Source organism: Zea mays, chromosome 4 (genome assembly GCF_902167145.1).
Source record: "Zea mays cultivar B73 chromosome 4, Zm-B73-REFERENCE-NAM-5.0, whole genome shotgun sequence".
Classification (NCBI taxonomy): domain Eukaryota; kingdom Viridiplantae; phylum Streptophyta; class Magnoliopsida; order Poales; family Poaceae; genus Zea; species Zea mays.
This window is the reverse complement of record NC_050099.1, coordinates 6,080,979-6,091,026: the sequence shown is the minus strand read 5'-3', so window position 1 is coordinate 6,091,026 and position 10,048 is coordinate 6,080,979. Positions and strand designations below refer to the sequence as shown.

Genomic DNA, 10,048 nt, shown 5'->3' with positions numbered 1-10,048 from the left:
GGGAGCTATTCATACAAGTGAGATCTCATATATATTTTTTGGATTTTGTCTTTTTCCAAACAACAGATAAGGTATAGATGATATGGCATCTACTCGATTTCGACATTTAGTTATCGGCTTTATCGGATTATATATATGGTCTTTGCTAGAAAGATAGTTTCCACTACCTACAAGAAAAATTGTCATTTTTATATAGGAATTTTTTTTCATCTACGTGGAATGACATGCATGATCGCTTCACCTTTACACATGTGACAACCTTAACATGATATGAATATGTAAAGTTTGCTATCAAAGCCTTTATAAATGGATATTGTCGTAGTTATGTTCTAGTGGTTAAACAAGCATAGTAGTTAGATGAGAAGTGAATTGACAATGAAGGAACAAATACTACAAGATTGAGACTAATTGAAATCCTAGAATGCATAGATGAATGCACACACATAGGATGACCAAAATTAGAATGATTATTATATTTAAATGTGGCAATTGGCGCACACCTCAAGTGTTATTGATTACAATTTGCTTTAGTATTGTCTAAAAAGAATCGTGTATAACTTTTACTATGTTCAAAATATATTCAGATGACGAAGAAGCAATACCAAGATATATGTCATGAATAATTCAATGGAACAGATTTGATCTTAAAAATTTGGATAGATTTTCTAGGTAGTATGTCAATTTAGGTAAAGTGATTTATGAAAAAGGTAGGACACGCAACAAACTAGAGCGGAAGGAGTATATGTTGAACTATAACTGTTGATTCAAATAGATGTATACCTAATTCAGCAAATATCAATGTTGACATGTTTCCTCAAAAAATAGAAATGACATATTTTATGCAACACTAGTCGGTTGCCCGTGCGTTGCGACGGCTTACAACAATACCCACGTAAACTATCCACCAAAAAAATCTCAATATTTTTTATTGATTGTCTCTGCTCTCCATATAATATTTTTTGATTTGGCTAACTGATGTTATTGTTTACTACATCCAATATGTTTTGGTACAACACGACTAATAAAGTGAGCGATTAGAAGAGAGTTCACAACGACTGACTGAACGAACGGAGATTATAGAATGATATAATTCCACCATACAGATACCAAATAAGAGAAAGTTTGTGAGCTCAAGTTTCTAAAATAAGTCACATGAACTCAAACTTATAAAAAAGATAAATCAAAATATATAGTTGCTTAAGTCAAGTATCAATAAAACAAGATGTGCTCCATATAAATGTGCTAATTCGTAGCAATTACTAACATTTAAAACCAACAAATAACCTTTCATTTTACTGTTAGTGTGACAAATCATTGTTGTTCAATCCAATTCAGCAACCTCAAACATCATGGAGTCCATTGCGCCAAAATGGTCTCAGAAACGATCTAATGTTTGCAAGAGCCAAGAATGTTGTGTCGTGTTTAAGATGTAGTCTCGGCCCGTAGTGCTGGCCTGACACGATTATATTTTTTTATTTTACAAAAAATGTATATACATATATATAATTTATATTCAATATTAAAAATATCTGAACATGATGTTCTACAGCTTAGAAAGTTTCACCCAGTGTCTCTCGCCCTTCTTCCATCAGGGCATAGGTTCGAACCCCCACCTCCTGCATCGTTTTTTAACATTTTACACTGATTTAATCAAATGGGCCAACATGCTAACGAGCTGGCCCGGCACAGTCGGCATGACGTGCCTGGGCCAGAGCTGTGGCCCGTGGGCGTCTGGCCCATACTGGGCCGCCGTTTGGCCATTTATAGACGTGCAGCGGGTTAATTTGAAATAGCTGTGAGGGGTTATTTGTAAAAAGATGACGCGGGGCGACTGTTGAAACTGGTGCTTTAATTATATTATAGATTTTTTTCCTTGCACCAGCTATGCTGTGAGTCTACCCTTCGGAAGAATGGGAGGAGATAAAAATATTTACAATATAATCAACACATATAGTAAGTCATATAGTAAAAACATAAATATTTACAATAAAGCGGCATTGATGTTAGCTGTATCATACAACAGGCATCAAGATTTTTGTTTAGCCACACGGATTTGTGTTTGCCAAAACATTATGGTTGGCAGCCTTAGATACCACAGGTCCAAAAGTAGCATACACACATCATTCATCGCGAGCAGCATATTAGTAATTGCTGATTGCACAAAAAGTTATAAGTTTTTTTTGTCCGACGGCAGTATTAGCAGCAGATAAGCGACATGTGTCCTCATTTCGTACTAAACGTCACCTCCACTGACCTGTTAAGAAAAAGAAAGCTTCATCAGGAAATGTTTCATCAAGTCTATATATAGGAAATGCTGCATCAGGAACAGAGCCATGTGTATTAACAAAAAATTGTAAAAGAATAACATTTTGTTTTTATAGTAACCCACTCTTAATTCCTCCACACAGGTCCAATGGCTACCAGCATTTAAATGCTGGCATTCCACAAAATCTACCACAAATAACGTACAATCTACGATGGGCCGGGTTCAGTTGGTGTCCATCGACAACTACCTCAGCTCACATGATCCCAACTCCAGGATTCAGTAATCAACAGAATGTGCAGCTCCGGATTCAGTAATCAACAGGACCCCAACTCCAGGATTCAGCTCAGGATTCTGCATATGGTTTATCAGATGGACACATGAATGGTGCAACAGGAGTGCATGGGTCACATATCCGCTTATGGCAATTCATCGAAACCTATATATATGCAGCAGCAATTCAATCAGCATCCTCAGCAGGCGTAGCGTCCTCTCTTTCACACACATCTAATGGAGATGTTCTGTCATATAAGCCATACCATGAGGTTATATTTGCGAAGGACACCAATCAGAAAGTCTCAATGGTTCTAATATATAGTTGAAGTTTGACATATATATGGTGCATTTTTCCTACTCCCAGGTGTAATTACTCCTATCGTTAATAAACCACCGTGTGTATGTGGGTATATATGAAGGACTCTACGTTATGGTTGCTAGATTGGTGAGAGATGAGAGAGGGGTATCGATAGGCAGTAACGTCGGCCGGGGGCCTCTGCTAATGGTCAAGCAAGAGGAGAGTTTCTCTCTTCTAATTATTGCCTACTTTATTTCCCATCTATTGATTACGTAAATAGGCCAGCTGGCCGTCCATATCTAGATAGAGATCCTTATCTCCTTAAAGCTCTCCTAAAAACTCTCAACAACTATTAACTGATAACTTTCCTAAATAATCTCAACTAATATTTTAGATAATCTCAACTAATCTTTTGATTTTATCTCTAACTATTCTTATTTAATCCTCTTTAAGGGTCTATGGCTGCCGCCCTTCCGTGGGCCTCCTTAGGCCCTGACACCCTAGTTTAGCTTATGCGCATGTCCACCTTGTAGAAATGCATGCCTCTCATTCAGTCGCAACCACCGTTATATCTAACTTGTTTGAACAGCATTTAAATGGTAAACAAAGGTCAACAATGTATTGTAGGCTGTTTAAAAACATTTGAACAGGGAAAAATGGGGCTAAGAAAACCTCTGTGTCTATGATTGGATTTTTGCCACTCACAATGTTGTCTTCTTGTTATAATTACCACTGTGTTTATGAATTGTGGGTCCAGCTGAGTCTATGAAATATGGGCCTGATGGCAATTTTACAAACCTGTTTCTTGTTGATGGCAAATATCAAAATCTCTCGTTAAATATGTTAAAGAAGTATGTAATTCACCATTTAGTCCATAGAAGGAACGACACTATACATTTGCAATTTAATTAATTAAGGTGATAAATATACAAGGTGACATAAGATTCAGCTTTCTTTCTTTATGTATAATATTTAGTCAGCGTAATAAAATTCTGCTGAAGCCACTGGAACACCAATGTAGCTCTATGGATAAGCTATGCATAGTGGCACTGAAGAACACATAAGATCTCAACAGCTTGGATATTTTAGCAACGTAAAGCAACCAAACCATTATTATTGGCTCATATTATTAAACAATGAATGATTACCAAGTGGGTAACATTGCAAGACAAAGATCCGATAATATATATGTGATCTAGATTAAAATTATGTCAATGTCATGGATGAGGAATTCTCGCCAAACAAAAGTGCAACATCTTTTTAGTACTCCTGATTAACTAAAGAAGCTATCCACCCATATCTAATATTGACAAGGCTTGATGAAGTGTTGGCCAATTATTGGCTAGACTTATCATTATTATCACATCGACACGCCTTGTGTAAACGAGACCGAACACACCATTGCTAGACACCAACGAGGCAAAGACAACAAACCTGTTCAAGCCGATGAAGACTAGCGGACACATGATCGAGCGCCGTCGATATGAAAGTCATCCCTTCATCAACAAACCTTGTTTACCAACCAACGTGAAAATGGTGTAATTATAATTGCAATTCTAAAGCTACTCGCATCATACACTTTGCACCCATCCTAGAGATGCGGCAACCACTATGTGCAATTTAATTGCTTTGTAGATGTAATTAATCGGACAAACCTCTCTCGCGTAAGGCCCCGGGAATCGCAAACTACACATTCTTTAAGTCAGAACTCTCTCCAAGCAATAACGCAGAAGATAGCGGAAGACAAGTTCAAACGAACTATATATTTTGTAAATCGGATAATTAATTAAATATATGATTCATGATTGCTACACTTATCCTCGTCGCCAGATCTTTTTTATTTTATTTATATTTTTGTTCTCACGAACACTAAAACATGTGTATTTTACATGTGAACGTACCACATGCATGGCCTGAACATCAAACAGCATGTACATAAGCAAGTGGCCTCCGCGTATACCTACACCGCCTGTTTGGTTGGCTTCTTCCGGTAGCCCGGCTGTATGAGCCAGGTCGGCGGGAGCCTAGCTGCAGAGATACGACCAATTTACTCGCGTCTGCAGAGCCTGGCCCAGGGTGCTTTAAGTATCGTGCGAGTCTGACTCCACATCTGCACGCAGGTAACCAAACACACACCTCGCATGCGTAGAGCCTCATTGAAAACAACCAAACACCAGCTCATTGCATCCCGCGATGCAAGCACCAGCAAATACGGGCAACCAAACACATGACAATGTCCAGAACCAGTGAATGTACAGAGAGCTAGTATAGTCTTGGCTCATCGGACAGCAGCGTAATGCTACAGTATGGATGAGATACTCAAGAAGCAAGTCAAGCCTCTTCATACATAGTAAGCAATAAAAAACTATTGTAATATAGCAACTTTTAGGCCTAATTAACTCCAAGGCCCCTGTGGAATACTAAGTATCATTGGGACATTAATCCCATGTTGCTAATTGTAAGAAAAGGTTAATCAACTTAAATAGCGTGATCCAGTGGCTACCTATTGAGAAGTTCAATGTGGGGAAGGAGAAGCCACACGCGCTCGTGAGCACGCCGCACCGAGCTCGACGACATAAAGTTTTGTCGTTTTCAATTGATAGTAACAGATGAATGATGGCAATCCATTCATCTTTGGGTGCATAATTCGAGGTTTGTCGGAGAAAACCCCAAATTAGATTGGAAGTGATACAAAGTCGGATCTAAAATATGCAGAGCACCACTGAGAAGCTCGCGAAAGGTACAATATAGGTGTAACCTTATGATAAAGTTGGATGCATATGGATGTGGAACAAACTTCCTAATTTAGTTAGACTAGTTAGTTGTTTGTACATTTCTATGGCTTCTTTGTATCATATATATATATAAACCTTGTTTAAATGAAATATTTATTTAAATATTATATTATTTTTATTATAAATATTCATACATATATTTACAATATATCTCTTCCATATAATACAAACATTCCTTAGTGGTGGAAGCACTCAACACCTAACATACTGGAGTAAGCTTCGAGCTCCCAGTCACTCCTTTTTTTGCAAGTAAGCACTGCACTCGAGATAGACACAACTAAGCGCTGGGATGGACACAGATAACGCACGAAGAAACTCACACTTAAATATAGTAGAGATTTAGCATTTGAGAACATGTCCTTTGTCAGATTCTACATATACAAGGAAAATGTTATCTATTGGACTAAGATACGCGCGAGTCCAAATGACGCACCAAGTGCTCTCTGAAAACAAAACCGTAGAGTGGCAATGGCCTATTGGTACTTCAATCTTGGGGCTTTACTTTTAGAACTAGACACCCAAATATAAATATTGTTTCAGTGGGTTTGGTGTTCATCAGCAACGTTCCCATCTTTGGTAATACTACCTAGCATAAAAGTGAGCTAGCGTGTTGAGCAACCCGTTCCATGCAAGTATGTCCCTAAAAAAATTCTTTGATGTATTTATGGGATAATAGTTTAAACTTCATATTATTGGTCATAATATTTAGGCCAATAAGCTCCATTATTTGGTGTTTCCAACATTGAAATTGTTACTGATAGGGTCTAAATGATTTAATGACTTTGGTGTTGTTAAGTTCATGGGCTACAAAGAATTCCATTTATGTCTACAATATTATGGTGGCATGTAAATTTGGGTTCTATTAAAACATATGTATGTAATATTTAAAAATATTTAAGAGGTACGACTTGGTGTGAACAACTTTGGAGGTACATATAATTTTATGCTTGAACTTATACTCCCTCTGTCCTAAATTATAGTTCTTTGTAGCCCTTTTTTCATCCGCATCTGAATGAATGATAATGAATTTAGACATACATACAAACTACATTCTTAGGTTAATTAATGAACCTATGTTTAGGCTAAAACAAATTATATTTTGGGACAGAGTGAGTATTATATTTTTCTTGATATAGATTATAAACACACACGCACCCCACCCAAACAGTAACATCCAAGCGACCATGCTGGCACATCATTTAGGTTGATGAAGAAATGTTGAATCGTCCAAGTATTAACCAAACATGTGCGTATAATCTTGATTTGATATTTTCAATTATTTATATGAAACACACAGTTAAGAAATAGACCTAGATAAATCTCAATCAGTGCATTGATAATTTCTAGGAAGTTGCACACATTGCTACGACGGCTCTATTATCAAGTATGTCTCATAAGTAATATAGAAGATGACACCTCCAACAATGGGTTGCTACCACGACAAGGCAGAGTTTATCAAACATATATGGTTGTATGCCAGCCATTTTTTCTATTAGTGGAAGGCAGCGGCTGTAAGGCGCGGCCAATGGGTTAGCCATTGCTAGTGGATTACATAGCTGCTCCTGCTGAAGCAGGTACACGCAGAGTTCGCCACAACTAGTTAGTTGAATGAAAGCAACAATTGTTGTTGCAAGTAGGCGACAGGGTTCATAACAACAAGTGCTAGTACGATTTGTTGAAGCTACTGTTGTTGCTGCTATACAACCACTTTGCCTACAATGAGTGGGTTTGATGAAAGCAAATGTTGATGTTGCAGGTAGGCAACAACATTCTTCGTGGCTAGTTGATTGAACGCTAGTAGAAGTTGTTGCAGTTGTTGTTGTTGCTAGTATGCAACTGCATTTGCCAGAGCAAGTGGGTTGAATGCAAGTAGCTATTGTTGCAAGTAGCGGCAAGGACCATCGCTAGGTGGTTCGGTGTTGGAAGGAACAATTGTTGACGTTGTGATGCAATGGTCTATATGGTTATATGGGCCAAGGAATGTTGTTGCAATTGAATAATTGGTTGTTGTAATATGCTCGTCGCAAGCGTTTGTTGTACCTTGTAGGCCTACACATCTAGGTGTTTGAAGCCCATTGTAGTAATTGGTGGGAGGAATTGTGAAATAATGGCACTTGTAGCAAGAGAGCACTATGGATTAGTGAATGTAGATGTTGCACTCACTAAAAGAGCAAGGAGCACAAAGAGGGCCAAATCTCATTGTTGTTATGAAGTTGCTAGTGTGATTCACTTGGTTTGTTTCTGAATGCTCAAAATGTTTTAGGTGATGAATTAACTACTGATTTGGGGGTTATATATACAGGTGAGGTCTCATATATATTTTTTGGATTTTGTATTTTTTCCCAACAATGGATAAGCTATAGATGATATGGCACCTACTCAATTTTGACATTTAGTCATCAGTTTCATATGATTATATGGACTTTGCTATAAAGATAGTTTTCACTACCTACAGGAAAATTCGTCATTTTCTATTGGAATTCTTTCCATACATGAGGAATGACATGCATGATCTCTTCACCTTTGCACATGTTACAACTTTAGCCACATAATTAATGTTTCATTTTATCAATTTGCTAAATTTGTTAAGTTATGAATTGCTATCAAATCCTTTATGAATGGATATTGTTCTAGTATTGTCCTCCTGGTTAAACAAACACAATAAATTTTGATGACTAAAAAGCAATACCAATTTATATGTCATAAAAATTCAATGGAACAAATTTGATTTAAGAAATTCGGATAGGTTTTCTAGGAATTATGTCAATTTACGGAAAAGTGACTTAGGAAAAAGCTAGGGCATGTAATAAACTAGAGTGGATGGAGTATATGTTGAATTGTAACTCTTGATTAAAATAGATGTATAACTAGCTTCAACAAATGTCAACGTTGACTTTTTTCCTCAAAGAATGGAAATGACAAATTTTATGCAACATTTATTCCTTCCATCAGCTATCTTGTGAGTCTATCCTTCATTATATACATGAAGAGGACAATGACCAACATTCTTGGTGTCTAAACCAAAGTTAGGGCTCAAAGGCATTGACCAATTCAAGATGAAAGACAACAAGTTCATTAATGTAAACCTTTATCAATAGTGCTGCAAAAACTCAAGAGAAAATAGACAAACATGGGGTCACCATTGATTTTTCAATCCAAAACCTAGAAGAATTAAAACATGAAGTTCCATGACTTTACACTCATTCACATTCTCTTTTGCTAGGACTGAGCACCTATTTTGGGATACGGAAATCCAATATGGCTAAAAATATTTTAAAAGAAAAACTTCTATGGACACAAAATAAGAGTGAGAGCAAAAAAATACTATCGCTTCCAAATTGTTTCTCTTTATTTACAAAGAAACAAATTGCAAGAGTTTATATAATTTGTGTCATTGGTGCTCACACAAATGTGCTAGGGTATTCCTTCTGTTTTCTATGACATGTGGGTGCAGGCTATGTTGCTTCTAGTGTTATGACCTAGGCATAGTAAACCATCATGCTAGTAATAAACTTTCTGATTTTATTAGATTTAACATTTTAGAACATGCCCTTTCAAAATTCTACACATAGAAGGAAAATGCAATCCATTGGACTAAGCTATGAGTATGAAAGGCACACCAAGTGCGTTCTCCGAAAAATAGCAGGATGGCGGTGGTTGATTGGTAGTTAAATCTAGGGTCTTTACTTTAATGATTAGAAAGCCGAAACATAAATATTATTTTACTGGGTTTTATGTTCATCAGCAAGGTCCCCATCTTTGGAAATGCTACCAAAGCAGAAAAGTGAGCTAGCATGTCGAGCAACGCATTCCATGCAAGTATTAATGGGATAATAATTTAAAATCCATATTCATCATAATGTTTTGGCCAACAAGTTTTGTAATTAGGTGTTTGCAACATCGAATTTGTTACTGACCAGGTCCAGTTGAGTTAATGCCATGGTGTTGTTATGTTCGTGGGCTCCAAAGAATTTTATATATTTCTACAAATGGCGGCTTGCAAAATTTGTGTTCTTGTAAAAATATGTGTGTGGAATGTTTACCAAAAAAATTATGTGGTATGACTTTGTGTCAACAACTTTGACATTTATAAGTTTACTCCTGAACTTATATTATGTTTTGCATGGTGCAAGTACAACTAATTTTTAAAAGCCATGGCCAAAGCATGTGCCCATCACTATATCAAATCAACATACCACACATGCATGTACTCAACAAGAAGCGTAAATAGTCACATCTATCGTACAAAGACACCCTCACACACCCAAATAGTAGTATTAAAGATGTTGTGCTAGGACATTATTGGGATGAAGAAGTAATATTGTATTGCCTATGTTTTGACCAATCATGTGTATATAATTACGATTTGATGTTTCAATTATTTATATGATTAACATAATTAAGAAAAGATCAAGA

General features: G+C 36.7%; 1 pseudogene across 1 annotated transcript; it reads right to left on the bottom strand.

Annotated features, from left to right (window-relative positions):
* Window positions 1-7,365: 7,365 nt before the first annotated feature.
* Window positions 7,366-7,895, bottom strand: z1C1_13 (alpha zein pseudogene; annotated as a pseudogene). Its single transcript, NR_152426.1, has one exon. The product of NR_152426.1 is annotated as an alpha zein pseudogene (transcript).
* Window positions 7,896-10,048: the final 2,153 nt, after the last annotated feature.